This window comes from Procambarus clarkii, chromosome 15 (genome assembly GCF_040958095.1).
Source record: "Procambarus clarkii isolate CNS0578487 chromosome 15, FALCON_Pclarkii_2.0, whole genome shotgun sequence".
NCBI lineage: Eukaryota > Metazoa > Arthropoda > Malacostraca > Decapoda > Cambaridae > Procambarus > Procambarus clarkii.
Genome location: NC_091164.1, coordinates 3454442 through 3473592, shown reverse-complemented (window position 1 = coordinate 3473592; position 19151 = coordinate 3454442). Strand labels below are relative to the sequence as shown.

The 19151-nt window shown below is 42.2% G+C and overlaps 1 protein-coding gene across 2 annotated transcripts in view; it reads right to left on the bottom strand.

Annotated features, from left to right (window-relative positions):
- loco (locomotion defects) overlaps window positions 1-18555 on the bottom strand; it is a 188157-nt gene extending 169602 nt beyond the window's left edge. Inside the window, exon 1 of one of the 2 annotated variants that reach the window (XM_045743803.2) lies at window positions 18303-18555. The gene's annotated coding sequence lies outside the window, so the exon portion shown is untranslated. The remainder of the gene's footprint in view (window positions 1-18302) is intronic. The other variant, XM_045743802.2, reaches the window with a different exon arrangement.
- Window positions 18556-19151: the final 596 nt, after the last annotated feature.

Here is a 19151-nt window from a genome sequence, read left to right as displayed (position 1 = left end):
ATGTATGTATTAACACATGTACTGAACGGGGTGAGATACCTGGTTGATGGGGTTCTGGGAGTTCTTCTACTCCCCAAGCCCGGCCCGAGGCCAGGCTCGACTTGTGAGAGTTTGGTCCACCAGGCTGTTGCTTGGAGCGGCCCGCAGGGCCACGTACCCACCACAGCCCGGCTGATCCGGAACTTCTCTTAGAAAACCGTCCAGTTTTCTCTTGAAGATGTCCACGGTTGTTCCGGCAATATTTCTTATGCTCGCTGGGAGGACGTTGAACAACCGCGGACCCCTGATGTTTATACAGTGCTCTCTGATTGTGCCTATGGCACCTCTGCTCTTCACAGGTTCAATCTTGCATTTTCTTCCATATCGTTCACTCCAGTACGTTGTTATTTTACTGTGTAGATTTGGGACCTGACCCTCCAGTATTTGTATTGAATAGCTTGAGCTACCTCATCCCTTTGTGTGTATTTTACCTCAATAAACTTATTTCAATTTCAATTTCTCGAGACCTAAGGAAGCCTTGGCCTTTCTAGTAGGAGCCTCGAAGGCGACCACAGGTAAACGAAACAAATTACAATTGATCATCAAGTTGCAGCATTAATGTACCTGGTTGATACCTGGTTGGTTGGTTGACATACGAAAAAGCCGCCAAAGTCGTTCATCAATTTTTAATTGGGTGTCATCTGAAGACAGCAGAGTTCAGCACTGGTAAGAAACGCACCTACAACAATGCACAAGGAAGGAATTATCAAGGGATAGCGCCAAGCCATTATGGCTATATAGCACTTGGAAGGGGCAGGATTAGGATCTGGGGTGGGATGGGGGGGGGAAGGAATGGTGTCCAACCACTTGGACGGTCGGGAATTGAACGCCGATCTTCATGAAGCAAGACCGTCGCTCTGCCGTCCAGCCCAAGTGGTTGGGCGGGCCAACAATGCACAAGATATACACTAATACAGCAGATGAAACGTCCCAGTCTGCTGGATGGTATCAAATTATCAATCACTTAGACCTACTATTGTTAAAATAACACGATATAACACAAGGCTACCTTGAGGCTACCTTGAGGAGCTTCCGGGGCTTAGTGTCCCCGCGGCCCCCCCCAGATGAAACGTCCCAGTCAGTCACAAGAACACATGCGCCGCATCAGGCTCGCATACCTATATGCTCGGGACATATATATAAGCAAATAAGATTCAAAAGAACAACAAATCAACACAGAGGAGAAAACCTAACGGACAACATTAACCATAACCAGAAATAACCACAACGCCGCGTTGTGAACCCCATCCATCTCTACCACGAGACATTACAACCCAGAGTTCCGAGACACAGCTGCCTATGTGATGCTACGTAAGACAACGAGGGCCACCCAGAGGAACGTAACGAGGACAATAGGACAATAACAATTGTCCTCGTCTACACACACACACAAACACATAACACAGGTATAAACCGAGGGAAAATGTGTTGTGTTGAGTGTAAAGTCGGTGTAATACGCATAGTGTTACTAACCAGGTGGACGGTGGGGTTATAGCAAGGTTGCCACACTACACCAAGCTGTGACAGATCGTGCATTTGGAGCTGCTCTATTTATTAAACAACCCCAAGTGATCGCACTGGCGAGTGAACAAACAGGCGATGAATGGACAGACGTGCGAAAGAAAAAGACAGGCATACTAATGACACAGCAGACATCCTAATGATACAAGCAGACGTACGAATGACGAGGTGCACCAGGGCGGGAAGGAAGGCCGGCCGTGAATTGCGAGCGAGAGGCGGAGGGAGCCGGGGGTAAGGAGGCGCTAATATTGTTTCCAATCAGGGTAGGTGGAGGAGTGCGGCACAGACGGGCAGGTGGAGGAGTGCGGCACAGACGGGTAGGTGGAGGAGTGCGGCACAGACGGGTAGGTGGAGGAGTGCGGCACAGACGGGCAGGTGGAGGAGTGCGGCACAGACGGGCAGGTGGAGGAGTGCGGCACAGACGGGCAGGTGGAGGAGTGCGGCACAGACGGGCAGGTGGAGGAGTGCGGCACAGACGGGCAGGTGGAGGAGTGCGGCACAGACGGGCAGGTGGAGGAGTGCGGCACAGACGGGCAGGTGGAGGAGTGCGGCACAGACGGGCAGGTGGAGGAGTGCGGCACAGACGGGCAGGTGGAGGAGTGCGGCACAGACGGGCAGGTGGAGGAGTGCGGCACAGACGGGCAGGTGGAGGAGTGCGGCACAGACGGGCAGGTGGAGGAGTGCGGCACAGACGGGCATGTTGTCAGCACGACCACCCTCCCTCCACACCCACCGACGCCCCTTCCTCTCAACAGCCAGCCAGCCAGCCAGCCTCGACCCTCCCTCCTTGGCTTCTCTTACTTTTGTGCGTGTTCTGGGGGACCACCGCACAATCATTACCCAAAACCGACCCTAGGTATCAACGCCGTCAGACCATCCCCCACCGGGCCACTCACGTGATTGGGGATGGGAGTGGAAGGGTTGTTGGACGTGTGAGATGCCGTGTATTACCTGCGATGCGTTTCGAGAGTATCTGTGGATAATATGCCCTGCTCCAGGCCAAGCATTTCTGGTGTTGGCAGCGCTCGCAGAACCATCACAACCCGGCTGATCCGACACTTCCTGCTGAAGCCTGAATAATTCCCTCTTGAAAATGTAAACCTTTGTTCGGGTAACTGAACTTTGGTATATTTACTGAGAGATGGTAGAGGAGCCTAGTCGTGTGCTCCGCGGGTATTTTCCATCTATATATTATGTGATGTTTTGGAGGTTAGGGGAGCACCGCTCCTGTGCCAGGTAAGTCCACTACGGGCTCACCATAGCCCATACTACTTGCCCCGCTCCTGTGCCAGGTAAGCTACCGGCTCACCATAGCCCATGCTACTTGGAACTTGTTCCGAGTAGCTGAATCTATAACAACAACAACTGGAGGTTAGGTGTCGGTTACAGTCCCGCTCCTGTGCCAGGTAAGTCCACTACGGGCTCACCATAGCCCGTGCTACTTGGAACGTTTTGTTCCCAGTAGCTGAATCTTGAACAACAACATGGAGGTTTGAAAGCTAAGGATAGCTTTCCCAGCGCGACGCATCCATCCATCTACTCACGCGGCATAGACCAGCCAAGCCTCCTACAGGACAAACTGCGAGCGATCTCGAAGACCCCATTCATTAATCGGAGGATAGAAAGAGCCTAAGCTACTCTATCCTTCTGAGACCTATCTTACTGTCCCAATAAACGTACTTAAACTAATTTCAATGTGATTTCAATTCAACCAAGTATCAACCAGATGTATTGTCTCAGCTTGCAGACGGCCCCAGTAATTAAGAAATTTTACTGTGTCACTGCATGCAGTATGTTTTCTGCATAGCTTCTATATCACATCTCTCTCCTGCCTTGAAAGGTGAGCACAGAGCAGTATTGCAAACGGGAAAGCCCAAGTGAATTAAAAATTACGAGCATTTGGATGGCATCCTCCCTGGCTGATCCCAACCTAGTTTGGCCATGTTCACTGTTCAATCGACTTGAGAATGGTCCAGGACGGACCGAAACGTCGTCGTCCCTTCAACTTCTAGTGTGTGGTCTGGTCAACATACTTCAGCCACGTTATTGTGACTCATCGCCTGCATATGTTCACTAAATATTCATACATAGTTCATGACTGAACTAAATGTTCAGTCATCTGACATCACTATCACTACTATCCTTTTACATTAATGCACCCAGTTAGTGATCGTATAGATAAATGGAGTAAATAGCAATATAAATAAATTTACAACTAAGTTATCACCCGGTATATATTTAAACGGAAACCCAAAATGTGTAAATATTTTTTTTAGAAGAATGGACGAAGACAACTTGGATACGCCTCCCTCCAGACGTTGATAGGTGCAGCAAAACAGCCCAATCGTAAAGTTGGGGAGTAAAGTGAAAAATAAGAAAAGTTGATATGCAGATACGCATCGGAAGACACATGTAAGAAACCAGTGAGGTTATCAGGTTACATGAGGGGCTAATGAAGTTGATGTAATCAAGGTGGAGTGGTCGTTAGATGAAGTGTTCTGGCCACAAACAAGGCGTATTAGTACACACAGAAATCACACTAACGTGATGCAACAAATGACAAGTCGATTAAGGTAGTGTCTGGGATGCTCCCGGACGCAGGTTTGAATCCTCGTCACGGCCCTTGTGGATTTGTTCAAGGCGTATTAGTGGTCGTAAGAGACCAATGGGTGGGGCCCTGTAATATTTACCCACGAGGGAAGATGATGACGACTTCTGGGGAAAATACAAGATAGCTCGCCGCTATCTCCCCTCCATTTTCTGGGGGAAATACAAGATAGCTCCCCGCTATCTCCTCCCCATTTTCTGGAGGGAAAAAATGACGTTGGCGTAACGATCCTGGTTGATCAGTCCAGCACCTGGTTGATCAGTCCAGCAACCAGGAGGCCTGGTCGACGACCGGGCCGCGGGGACACTAAGCCCCGGAAGCACGTCAAGGTAACGATGAGGCAAGGTTTAAACCGTTGATTAAAACGTCAATCGAGCATGTTTTACACACATGCCCGGAACCCGCTACAAGGAGGTACACCACTGATATGGTATACCTTGTAAACCCATTACAAGGAGCTATACCATAGAGTTTAGACCCATTTCACGAAGCTAGGCAGTGTAGGAGGAGGTAGAAGCGGTATAAAACCAACAGCCCATTCTCCTGTTTTTTACGGGCTCACCATAGCCCGTGCTACATGGACACTTCGGTCTGAGTAGCTAAATCTGAAACATCATCATCTCCTGTGTTGGTAGTACTTACAGTAACGATGAGGACCATACTACATATACCGACGTACAATGAAATTAAAACGTAGATATCTGAACTATTGAGTTGGAGAAACCTGAAAACTATTTTTTACTTGTGTTGCTTTGACAAACTAGCCTATTCTAACCTCTCTAGGCCTGATACACGATATCTGAGATTATATATATATATATATATATATATATATATATATATATATATATATATATATATATATATATATATATATATATATATATATATATATATTATTAAATATGACCGAAAAAGTAAGATTAATAATTCTAACACGAATTTTCTCAATCTTTCGTACATTTCGTTTCACTGTTGGAGGTAAATCAAAAATCAATTCTCCAAAATTCATTTTTATTTCTAGTCTGACGCGACACGAGCGCGTTTCGTAAAACTTATTACATTTTCAAAGACTTTAGTTCACAAATACACAACTGAATAGAACTTACGCATCTCCGATTTTATATCTACATTTGAGTGAGGTGGAAGGGGTGATGTGGCATTAACACAAGACAGAACAAGATGTGGTATTAATAGGGTATTAATTTCATCAACACAAGACAGAACAAGAGTATTAATAGGGTATTAATTTCATCAACACAAGACAGAACACGAAACTATGGATATTGAATAGAAGTGTTTGTAGAAAGCCTATTGGTCCATATTTCTTGATGCTTCTATATTGGAGCGGAGTCTTGAGGTGGGTAGAATATAGTTGTGCAATAATTGGCTGTTGATTGCTGGTGTTGACTTCTTGATGTGTAGTGCCTCGCAAACGTCAAGCCGCCTGCTATTGCTGTATCTATCGATGATTTCTGTGTTGTTTACTAGGATTTCTCTGGCGATGGTTTGGTTGTGGGAAGAGATTATATGTTCCTTAATGGAGCCCTGTTGCTTATGCATCGTTAAACGCCTAGAAAGAGATGTTGTTGTCTTGCCTATATACTGGGTTTTTTGGAGCTTACAGTCCCCAAGAGGGCATTTGAAGGCATAGACGACGTTAGTCTCTTTTAAAGCGTTCTGTTTTGTGTCTGGAGAGTTTCTCATGAGTAGGCTGGCCGTTTTTCTGGTTTTATAGTAAATCGTCAGTTGTATCCTCTGATTTTTGTCTGTAGGGATAACGTTTCTATTAACAATATCTTTCAGGACCCTTTCCTCCGTTTTATGAGCTGTGGAAAAGAAGTTCCTGTAAAATAGTCTAATAGGGGGTATAGGTGTTGTGTTAGTTGTCTCTTCAGAGGTTGCATGGTTTTTCACTTTCCTTCTTATGATGTCTTCGACGAAACCATTGGAGAAGCCGTTATTATATATATATATATATATATATATATATATATATATATATATATATATATATATATATATATATATATATATATATATATCTGCTTATATTCAGTTGCATATTGGCTTGGGGACCATTCAAGCTTGTTTGCATATATGTATATGTATACATATACCGGTATATGTATATGTATGTATATGCAACAAACTGAAGCTGAGAATAAGAAACCCAATTTTACGTGACCGGGGGAGCGGGGACAGGTCCAGCGCCCGTAGGTCCAACCGGTCTGTAACCCCGGCTCCAATAAAGTATAAACAATCCCGCAATGACTGGTCAGATGCTGCCAGCACTGACCGTGGCCGCTGAGCGAAGACAACTTTTTCCCGGCCATCCTGGTAAACAGGAACACAGCTACGTGATAATAAATTAGGTTACCGCTACAAGGCTCATCTCGCCATACGCATCATCATCTTAGGGGATGACCCCCCCCCCTCACCCAGTCTTCGGCTGTGCCTGGATCCAGGCTGTGGCAGTTTATAGTCCTAACCGAGCTGCGTGTCACAGACACGCACCCAGACATGCACGGCTCTTATTTCCAGCGTTCGTTTTTTATCGATACAATGAACTACTGCACGACTAAGCTCATCTCTTTTGAGATTTTTTTTTTTGAGATATATACAAGAGTTGTTATATTCTTGTACAGCCACTAGTACGCGTAGCGTTTCGGGCAGGTCCCTGGAATACGATCCCCTGCCGCGAAGAATCGTTTTTTCACCCAAGTACACATTTTACTGTTGCGTTAAACAGAGGCTACAGTTAAGGAATTGCGCCCAGTAAATCCTCCCCGGCCAGGATACGAACCCATGACATAGAGCTCGCGGAACGCTAGGCGAGTGTCTTACCACTACACCACGGAGACTGTCTTATCGTATAGAAGCCTCATCGTTTACGTATAACCAATTTCCAGTTGTTCTACTACTACAGGCCCGTGGGGTAAGATATATTTTATTTTATTTTTGGGGTGGAAGACTTGTGAAGCATAAAACCAAAATGTTAAAAGTACAAAGGTTGGCAGCAAGACTGGTGGCAGAGCTAAGAGGGATAAACTGTGAGAATAGGCTAATGAAACAATCTCCCAACTCTTAGAGGATAGAAGGAACAGAGGGGACATGATCACAACATACAAATTAATGCGGGGAATATATAAAATAGAAAAGGATAGCGTCTTCAAATTGAGAGTAGAACAAGAGGATATAGGTGGAAACTGGAAACTCAAATGAGCCGAAGGAATGTAAGGAAATACTCACACCCAGTATGGGCAGTTAACAAGTGGAATGCACAGAAAGAAGAAACTGTGGAAGCCACCTCCCTCCACCACTTTAAGGCCAGATTCAACAAATAGTTTGAAAGTCAAAACAATTAAATTGTAATGCAAGAAGTACAACATGGCTAACAGAGCAATCCGTCCTCTTAAAAATAATATCACTTTTCGCTCGCATGCGCTCTATGGCCAAATTTGGACGTAATTTGAAATGAAATCGACTCACAAAAGTGAGGTACTATTCCGTTTTCTGTATGAGTCGTCCGGCTTACTCGGCAAGGTTAGAAGAGGAAACTTTCCATTAACGTTTTTCATACCGTTTTGAAACTTATGAGAATTTCCTGCCCACCTAACCTATCAGAGGACCCTTAACTTACTGTTGTTGAAAAAGAAATGCCAAATTTATATTCATTTTCAAATTACGTCCATATTCGGCCATATGGGCAAATGGCCAAAAGCGACGTTCTTTTTAAGAGGACAGGTTGAACAGATGGGGTATGAAGAACGAGATCTCACTCCCCGTTAGGCACTGTTAGGTAAGCACTTGATCGGTAAGGCTGTTACTTGCAACTATCAGGCCCAAACATCCATCACAATCCGGTTGATCCGGCACCGTCTACAAAAACCTGTCCAAATTCCTCTTGAGAATTTAAACTTTCGTTTTGACAATACAGTATTTCCCTGTATTGGCAAGAAGAATGTTTACCGTTTGTCAGTAGCACTCAAATATGAGCAGTCTATACAGTGCAGTCCTTGAAAAGCAATGTCAATCTCTGGCAATTTAGCCTGAACGAAGTTAACAGCATGTACACTATTCAGTAGTCATTATAATTAGAAACCTAGTGACCACAAATGCATGCAGCCAGCCACACTGTTACTTTCTAGACCAAAAGAGGTTTAACCTTACTGAGTGAGCAACGCACACGTTGTTGTTTTAGATTCAGCTACTTAGAACAAAAGTTCCAAGGTAGCACGGGCTATGGTGAGCCCGTAGTGAACTTATCTGGCCCAGGAGCGGGGCTGTAACTGGCTGGGCGCACACGTTATCTATATGCAATATACATATAATGTTCTAATCCTTAATCTTTCAATACTATTATGGGGAAGCATTGAGCAGTTACCTCACGACTAACAGGACGCTGGTTAGATCTTCAGCTTATCTAGTGGATTGCTTACATTTAGTTCCCATTGAGATGTCCTACAGAGCATGCAATCTTGCTAACAAGTTTATTTATTTATTTATTTATTTATGCATATACAAGAATGTACATAAGGAATGTGAGGATACAAATATGGTAATTACAGTCTTGTAAAGCCACTAGCACGCGCAGCGTTTCGGGCAGAAACAAAGCTCGCTTAAACGAAACAAAGAAACAAAAAGTTCTTTGTTTAAAGAAACAAAGTAAGCTTATGTATGGTCAACTCGCGTGATAATTTATTGATAAAATAAAATCCCAAGCGTTAGATTTTTGTGTTTATAAAACTGGTCTCGACGAAGCGCGGCCTACAGTACTATTTAAATAGAAGGCTCAATTTAAAGTTACTGTAGCCTACACAGTATTGAACTTTACATTCGTGTTGTAGAATTAAGTCAACACAATGAGGCTTTCTCGGGATACAGCATCAGAAAAAAACTAAAATATGACATAACCGTAAGGTTTACGGTTACGGTATCTCTTTTAGGGATACTTTAGGGTATCTCTTTTAGGGATACTTTAGGGTATCTCTTTTAGGGTTACGGTATCTTTTATGGATACCGTAAGGTTTACGGTTACGGTATCTCTTTTAGGGATACTTTAGGGTATCTCTTTTAGGGATACTTTAGGGTATCTCTTTTAGGGATACTTTAGGGTATCTCTTTTAGGGATACTTTAGGGTATCTCTTTTAGGGATACTTTAGGGTATCTCTTTTAGGGATACTTTAGGGTATCTCTTTTAGGGATACTTTAGGGTATCTCTTTTAGGGTTACGGTATCTTTTATGGATACCGTAAGGTTTACGGTTACGGTATCTCTTTTAGGGATACTTTAGGGTATCTCTTTTAGGGTTACGGTATCTTTTATGGATACCGTAAGGTTTACGGTTTCGGTATCTCTTTTAGGGATACTTTAGGGTATCTCTTTTAGGGTTACGGTATCTTTTAGGGATACCGTAAGGTTTACGGTTACGGTATCTCTTTTAGGGATACTTTAGGGTATCTCTTTTAGGGTTACGGTATCTTTTAGGGATACCGTAAGGTTTACGGTTACGGTATCTCTTTTAGGGATACTTTAGAGTATCTCTTTTAGGGTTACGGTATCTTTTAGGGATACCGTAAGGTTTACGGTTACGGTATCTCTTTAGGGATACTTCATTATTAGTGAGCGTTTGTGTATTATTGCCTGTTTGAGACCTAACCTTGACGTGACTCGTCTTTCTAGTATATTTAAGCATATTATTTTCAGTGTTATTACCACACATAACTTTCTCCTCTTGTGAACAGTCGTGTAACGGCTTGCAATGTAAAGCGTCAGTTCCTGGGCGTCAGCTTTTCCAGCTGTCAGCCGCCTGATGCAATGACTCCCAACCCATTTTTACTATCATACCTGTTCGGCAGGAAAGCCTGCGGTCTCATACCGATTGATTGATAAAGATTAAGCTACCTAAGAAGTGGCTTGAGCCGTAAGTCTCAGACCAACCCGAAAGCGGGTAAACTCGCTAAATTGGCAACAGGAAACGTTATGGAGCTGATTTCGTCTGAATACTTTTAGGCACAAATTTCTCACTACTTTCAATGAAGAAATATATGTTAATGTCTTCATGGCTGATCTGGATATCCAACTGTGTGTTTGTGGGGGGCCCACTCCCACAAATACGTGAACAGCTAGGCCAAATGAGACCAAAATTACTACCTGATTGTTGTAGACATCTTTATGAATATTTGTTCATGCATTTGAACAATAAGAAATTCATTTATTAACGGTTGCCAATACCTGGTTGATACCTAGTTGATGGGGTTCTGGGAGTTCTTCTACTCCCCAAGCCCGGCCCGAGGCCAGGCTCGACTTGTGAGAAGCCAATGTCCCCACTTTTGCAATAAAACAAAATTCAATGAACATTCCTTGTCCAGAGTCCGTGTGAATGCATATGATGTCAGGAATACCAATGAGCAGTATGCCCTGCCTTGCATTCACGGTGACCTGGAAATTATACACTACTCTTCAGGGAATGACTGACTTCTTGCAGCACAGTTCAAGATGTAGTGATGACCACTTAGGCTCGGTGTGATAACATTAACAATTAAATATTTGTGGAAATACAAATTATAAACAAAGACAAATTACAAAAACATTATCATTGATTATTTGAAATATATATGACATGTGTACATTGCGTGCCTGGAACAATCCTTGTCCAGAGTACATTGAAGCCTGAGATATGAGTAATGAAAATTTTTTTTTTTAGATTTTTTTTTGAGATATATACAAGAGTTGTTACATTCTTGTACAGCCACTAGTACGCGTAGCGTTTCGGGCAAGTCCTTAATCCTATGGTCCCTGGAATACGATCCCCTGCCGCGAAGAATCGTTTTTTCATCCAAGTACACATTTTACTGTTGCGTTAAACAGAGGCTACAGTTAAGGAATTGCACCCAGTAAATCCTCCCCGGCCAGGATACGAACCCATGACATAGCGCTCGCGGAACGCCAGGCGAGTGTCTTACCACTACACCACGGAGACTGCAAAATTGTGTTAACAATGCATATTGCAACATAAGAGCGGGCCTATATGCAAATCTAAACGGTATTATCGGTGATGAAAAAGCATAATTGACTAAACAGGCATTCTTGTAGAAAATATAGCATTTTAATACAACTTTTGTAAAAAAAAAAAAAAAATGGTTTCACTGATCACATGATAGTTTTAAGCAAGACTGAATAATACTGTAAATGGTGGAGAATGGTAGTTCACATAGGCAAAAGATCAAGAGAATAAAGTTGATAGTTTAAAAGAGACATAATTGGCTGTGTCCAAAGAGAGAATTGATAATATATGGGAAGTATTTCATGTAGAGAAAGGTTGGGAATCCTAAGTAGGTACATGGTGTTGCATATATTATTAAAAATATTATATTTATAAGATGCACAAAAGATTGTTATAGTTATTTAGTAGGTACTAAATAACCACTAGTACTAAATAAAACCCACTCTTATACCAATGGGTTCATACATTAATTGTACAAAACCCACTTTGTGGGATGAGAAAATGTCAAAATCAGTTACTACCAAGAAAAACAAGTGGTTTCTGTGATTTAAACTGAAGGCGAAGGAGACGATAATAGAGACTGGTTCCAAATCTGCACATGGAAATAAGTATTTACAAAATAACCCCTTTGAAAACTAGAGGTGCAGTGGGTATATGGAGAGAGAATATAATACTATAATCTTTAAAAGGGGCCCAAAACTCTTCAACACTCCCTCTAAACCGAAGAGGCATGACTAGCCGACCTCTTGGCATTCAGAAGGGTATCTAATAAAAATGTCTTTGAATAAATATTATACAAAATTTCCCTCATTTCAGTGCATGGACCTTACAGAAATAAAGTTTTTTTTTTTGTCAAATTTAAGGGGTTGTATATTATTTTTTTTCAGGTAAATGTACAGTCCTTAAATTGTAAGATGGCATAGGTAGACATTTAGAATGATGCAATGTGATTAATAAACAGTGTCCAGACACTAGTATCAATTTTTTTTTAATATCACTGCAGGATTTGCATATACGGCATCCATTTAGGCGTCATTTTATAGAACCAATGTTTCATATCTTGGTAAAGACCACGACTTTAGTGAGAAAACTACTGTACATAAGTAACTACTTTCTGTTCCATTCCAAGTTCAATTGTGTCCAGCATCAGCATGGGCCAACCATTTTATATTAAAATTAATTTTGCTTTTAACAGAACAATACAACACTTATTAAGTAATATTTTCAAACAAAAATGGTGTAATACAGTTGTATAAATGCAAATAAAGATAATACAATATGGTAAGAAAAATATATATTTTGACTTTGGACTACATTTAAAGTGAAGCTCCATTTGTTGTGTGCCAAGTGGCCAGACACCCTGATCATAGTGTGCTGATGGAGACACATCAGCTATCTATAAGGGAATTTTGCCAGTACAGAACAGCTGTATAACCAAATTTATCATGGTCTATTGTATCTCCCTCAATTTTAATACAATAGGCAACACTCTTAACAGTACAGTAATATTGTATATTTATTTCATGGCATCGGCATCCCAGGGACTCGGACACCGGCATCCCAGGGGCTCGGACACCGGCATCCCAGGGGCTCGGACACCGGCATCCCAGGGGCTCGGACACCGGCATCCCAGGGGCTCGGACACCGGCATCCCAGGGGCTCGGACACCGGCATCCCAGGGGCTCGGACACCGGCATCCCAGGGGCTCGGACACCGGCATCCCAGGGGCTCGGACACCGGCATCCCAGGGGCTCGGACACCGGCATCCCAGGGGCTCGGACACTGGCATCCCAGGGGCTCGGACACCGGCATCCCAGGGGCTCGGACACCGGCATCCCAGGGGCTCGGACACCGGCATCCCAGGGGCTCGGACACCGGCATCCCAGGGGCTCGGACACCGGCATCCCAGGGGCTCGGACACCGGCATCCCAGGGGCTCGGACACCGGCATCCCAGGGGCTCGGACACCGGCATTCCAGGGGCTCGGACACCGGCATTCCAGGGGCTCGGACACCGGCATTCCAGGGGCTCGGACACCGGCATTCCAGGGGCTCGGACACAAGAATCGCAGGGGATAGCGGTGATGGCTCATTTGTTGCGAACCAATGAGTACTGTATTATGATTTGATATTACTGAACTTGGTAACAATGTCAGAACTTTTGTTGTGATTTGACATTTTTTGGTGACTTTCTCCCAATCCCCTTGTAGACATTATGGTCCAATATTTAGGGTATCTTTGTACAGTTGGTCATTCTCAGCTCACGGTTAAGCAATTCTGGGCGAGATAGAAATTGTTGAGCACTTTTCCAGTCACCTAATGCCTCTGTTCACCTATTTATTTATAAGCCTATGTAAGGTAGCATGATGAATTTGGCAAGCCATTGATGGCATTTTTTAATTTATTTTGTCTGGATATTGGCAAAAGGTCAACTGTATAATATCCAAAGAGAAAAACTTTCTTCCTTTATAATCCTATACTAATAAAGTACTTATTGAGTACTATAAGACAGGCATATAACACCGCTGGTTTTTGGTTAATGTTTTTTTTTGGTTAATGTCTGTTGAAACAGGAAAAAATGCATTCACTTGTTAATATCAGTCAATCAACTTAGGGTTACTTCAGTAGTTGATTAACTCATGAAAAGAATTTGGCTATTGGAGACAAAATAGTATTGAAGTCACCTTAAAAGTATTGAAATCACTAAACTTTTTAAAGGTTGATTTTATTTATTATGGCTTTATTTTCTTTCAAATATAAAATTAGTTAGTATACAGTATTTATATGGACGTAATGGAGGTTTACCTATAACCTAGAACAAAATCTGCTATTGGTCTGAATGCCTTACTATAGATGAGCTTTCTTGTACCACAAGCAATCACAATTTGCTCTCTATCCTGCTGGTGTTTGAATCTAAGCACCTGGGTAAACACAACTGAGATAATAAAAGTAAAGAAAGACAACAGTGAGCGACACTGGTACGAATCTGGAAACTAATCTGATCTGATTTAAACAATTCTTCGCGGCAGGGGATCGTATTCCAGGGACCTGCCCGAAACGCTACGTGTACTAGTGGCTGTACAAGAATGTAACAACTCTTGTATATATCAAAAAAAAAAAAAAATGGAGAAATGTGATAAGTTGGGTGCCACAAGGGTCCATTTAGGGACGTACTCTTTTTTGTCATATAAATCAATGACATAGATTACAAACCACATCATCAAATTTGAAGATGACGCAAAGATTTATGGTAAGGTGGGAAATGATAATGATATTGAAGCCTTACTAGATCTACATGAACTCCAAAAATGATCAGAAGACGGGCAAATGCTTTTTAATATTGATAAATGTAAGACCATACATGTACTCACCTAATTGTGCTTGCGGGGGTTGAGCTTTGGCTCTTTGGTCCGAATACATGTGGGGCATAACCCATGCATTGACTACCCAATTTATAGCATTGCATTACAGCAGATTGATGAAGAAAAGGACCTTGGAGTCAAAATCCACCACTCATTAAAAGTTACACAACAGGTGGGTGCAGCAGTCAGAAAAGCTAACCAAACTCTTGGGATAATCAAGCAAACTTTTGACTATAAGGAAAAGAAGGTAAAGGTTCAACTGTATAAATCTCTGGTGCACCTCCAATTGGATTACTCTATGTAAACATGGAGACCTCATTTTCAGGACAAAGCTGCTCTGGAGGTGCAACACTGGGCAACAAAAGTCATTCTACAGCTAAGTCACCTCCCTCATGAGGAACGATTGAAGGCCACAGGACTAACAACACTGCAAACCAGGCATGACAGGGTGGATCTCATCGAAACATTTAAAATACTGACCAAGTTAGAGGGTGTTGACCTCGATATTTTCTTCGGAAGGTCAGGTGTAACACAAACAAGGAGCAATGGTTTCAATCTCAACATGCCACAATGTAGGACTGAGAACAGGAGTTGCTTTTTCACCCACATAGTTATTAACCCATGGAACCGCCTACCCGCTGACACCGTAAATGCCAAAACTGTGTTGGGTTTTAAAATACAGTATACCTGGAAAAGATCATCAAGGCAAATGGGGGGGGGGGAACCTTTGACAAGCCGCTGGCTTCCTGTCCTCATTGAGGCTACTAAGGTTAGTGGCCCTCAGGTAAAACAAGGTACACTAAGGCTGCAAAGAAATAACCAATAAAATACAGTACAATACTGTACAGTACTGTATTAGAATTTACTGGGAGATCTTTTGAATTTTGACCTGTGAAAACCATCTTCTCTGTACAAACCATAGGTATAGTATGTCCTAGTCAAAAAAATTGCATAACCTATTATTTTGAGCACTATTTAAGAAAGGATTCTGACAAACTGGAAGATACTCAACATCAAGCAACAAAGACAAAAACCATAACTGAAATATATCTTAGAAAAACATTTTAATAAAAACAGAATTTATTAAGTCGTGAAAGTAGAAGAGTAACAGGTGAATACTGTACTATGCTATAGTGATATTGAATATATTCAAAGGGCAGGGCAATCTTGACTCAAACAAATCCTTGAATTCTGTATTTCACTATTAAACATAACTGCCCTTTCTCGGTGTTACAGCTCAAAATACAGTATGGCTGAAAAAATCTTTGGAAATACAAGTAAAGGAAATGCCACTTGCAAAGCACCAGCTTTCTGTCTATATTAATACCACTAGGGATGGTGGCCCTTTTGTAAATTTAAGTAGCCTAATGTGCAATAATGTAAATAAATTACAAGCAAAACTATTTTACTCAAAAGGAGGCAAATATTTTTTTATTTTTGCCACATTCTTTTATTTTACCAGGCACCTTGAAAAATGTCACTCGCCTGGCGTTCCGCAAGTGCTTTGTCATGGGTTCGTATCCTGGCCGGGGAGGATTTACTGGGCGCAAATCCTTAACTGTAGCCTCTGTTTAACTCAACAGTAAAATGTGTACTCGGTTGTAACAATGATTCTTCGCGGCGGGGATCGTATTCCAGGGACCTGCCCGAAACTCTACGCGTACTAGTGGCTGTACAAGTATGTAACAACTCTTGTATATATTCCAAAAATATATTTCTAAATCCTGTAATGTATATCTACACATCTGACCTTCAGATGGTAAATACGGAAAGAACATCTTACTTTCTTTTTAGAAATATAAAAGAAATAATAACAGCAACAATAAAGGAGGAGGAAGACAATAAAATTTGGAAGAATAAAATTGTTGTTGCATTTGCAACTTTAATACATCAAATTCCTTGGAAAGTACATTTAGGTTTGTGTTTGTAATTACTGTACTGTACGATGATATTCTATGCATTGGAAACACTTATGGCCTCAATAGTTTAAGATTACTGGCCTAAATCCAATGCAAACCCTCTCCTCATAACTTGCTCTTCCAAACCTTTGGGTAAAGTGGAATAAATATAAAAACTAAGCCATCTTGCATCATTTTAAGATGTCCACACACCACATGTACATATCATGTAGTGTGATGTGTGTACATATCACTACATGTACACATCACACAACATGTCATGCAAAAGAAATCAAACATTCATTCTATCAATCTGCAAGTAATTACTTAATAATATACTGTGTCAATTCTAACACCAATAATATAATTAAAAGAAAAAATGCTAAGCAAGTTAAGATGCCAAAATCAGTAACTTCCAAAAGGTCCTGGGTTCATTCCTCAGGTATTAGACATTCGAGTACATTTCCTTACACTTTATTCTTTCTATTCCCATAGAAATATATAGGTACTTTACCTGTAAGTTAGACAACACTTAGTGGGTTGCATCCTAGAGATCAGTAATTGGCCTAAATGCTCTTAAGCAAGCCTTATAGGCTTCTTGTCCCAGACAATTTCTTTGAAAAACATTGACAACAGTTAATGACAGCTGGTAATTTCTTTACTGCTAGGCGAACAGACGCATCAGGTGCAAGTATGTGTGCCCAAGTATCTTTTCCTGACCAAGAATTTAACTTAAAATGTCCAATTAACTGAACTAACCACTAGAAAATCTTATTACTACTAGTATCTGCTAAGACTTCTCCATATAAATCGTATTATCCTATTTACTACATTTCACACGTATAATATTATATATATTTATATATATATATATAATGCAGTTTCTTTGGTTTCAAATCACAACTAATCCTGACTCTCACCAGAAAATAATCATTGCCTACATCTATGCCACATAAGGGGCTCCCAGAGAGAAAGAGAGAGAGGGAGATGGGAGAGAGGGAGAAAGGGAAATGGGAGAAAGGGAGATGGGAGAGAGGGAGAAGGGAGAAAGGGAAATGGGAGAGAAAGGGAGATGGGAGAGAGAGAGAGAGATGGGATGTTACTTTACAAACCCCACTTCAGCGTCAAACATTAATACTATGTACCAAAGTTTCACCAACTCCCCCACCTCCCCCCGTCAAAACAGGCACAAAATAGTGGGCGAATGTTGCGTGTGTAGGGAAGAAAGAGAAACAGCAGGAGGCAATAGAGAAGAAGATGAAGATTTGAAGAGCGCGGGCGGAGATGTACTCACTTACCTAGTTGTACTCACTTAGTTGTGCTTGCGGGGGTTGAGCTCTGGCTCTTTGGTCCCGCCTCTCAACCGTCAATCAACAGGTGTACAGATTCCTGAGCCTATTGGGCTCTATCATATCTACACTTGAAACTGTGTATGGAGTCAGCCTCCACCACATCACTTCCTAATGCATTCCATTTGTCAACCACTCTGACATGTGTATGTGTGTGGGATGTGTTGGTGTGGCATCAGCATCAGCAGGAGCAGCAGCATCAGCAGGAGCAGCGTTGAGCTCAGCCCCGTGGGAGTCCCACAGCATCTCTCCCTGCTGGGTGTCTCTCCTCCTCCCACCCCCACGCACACACACCCTCGCCTCCCACCATTCTCTCCCATCTCTTCACTCCCACACGCTGGCTCTTGCCACCACTGGCACACACAAGTCACCATTTCCCCCCCCCCTTCCCCATTTCCTAGGGAAAGTCAAGGCCTTTACCTGTCAAAATTTAATGGTCTTCCCTTTCTGGGAGTGAAATTGCCTAAGGCCAATTGAAGTCACCTGAGGTATTACAAGGGGTGAACTCGGGACTTACCTGGTTTAAGAACGCTATCAGGGTTTTTTCCTCATTTTTAGGGCGGAGACGCGACGCTAACACACTAACGGAACACCAGAACGGCCATTTCCCTCACTATCCATCACTAATCCGTACGTTTCACACCAAATAGTCGGGAGAATCTTGGGCACAGACACCATCACATTCTTAAAACGAACACACTGCCATCTTGTGGCTACACTACCAAGTACTCACTCGCTCGCCCGCCCTCGCAACACAAACTAAATCATCCCCCTCCCCCTCAACACACTCTCAGGGGGCCGCTCCTGCAACACACAACACCTGCCTATTTAAAGTTCCCATGTAAACAAATAGTCATTTTCGTGAAATAACAATCACGTGTTTACCAACTACCAATTTACATAATGCGTGTTTGAGAATTAACATTCTTGCTGATACTTTTTTTTTTTTAAATTATACCTATTTGAAAGTAATATGGTAAGTTATACGTTTAAAGCGTAGAGGCAAATAATTTGCTGGTCATGACCTCCAATATAATACACGTTGCGAACGTTAGCATATACAACGATTTATATTGGTTAACAATTGTAAGACTACATAGAATATTGACTTTAAATGACAATGGAGGATTGTAACGGTCGGGCTGCGTGAATTAGCGTACGTAGTACAAGCGGTTACAATACAGGTCTAATATTGATTTTATCTCTGTAATCCGTTGAGCGGAGACTGTGCTTCATCGCCATATTATTATATCACACACAGCTGCCAGTGAATAAGTTCACCGTGATTCGCCCTACTGAAGGGCTTTGTTGTATAGGGTTGAATGTCCTTATTGAAATTAAAATTAGTTTATTGAGAACTATCTAC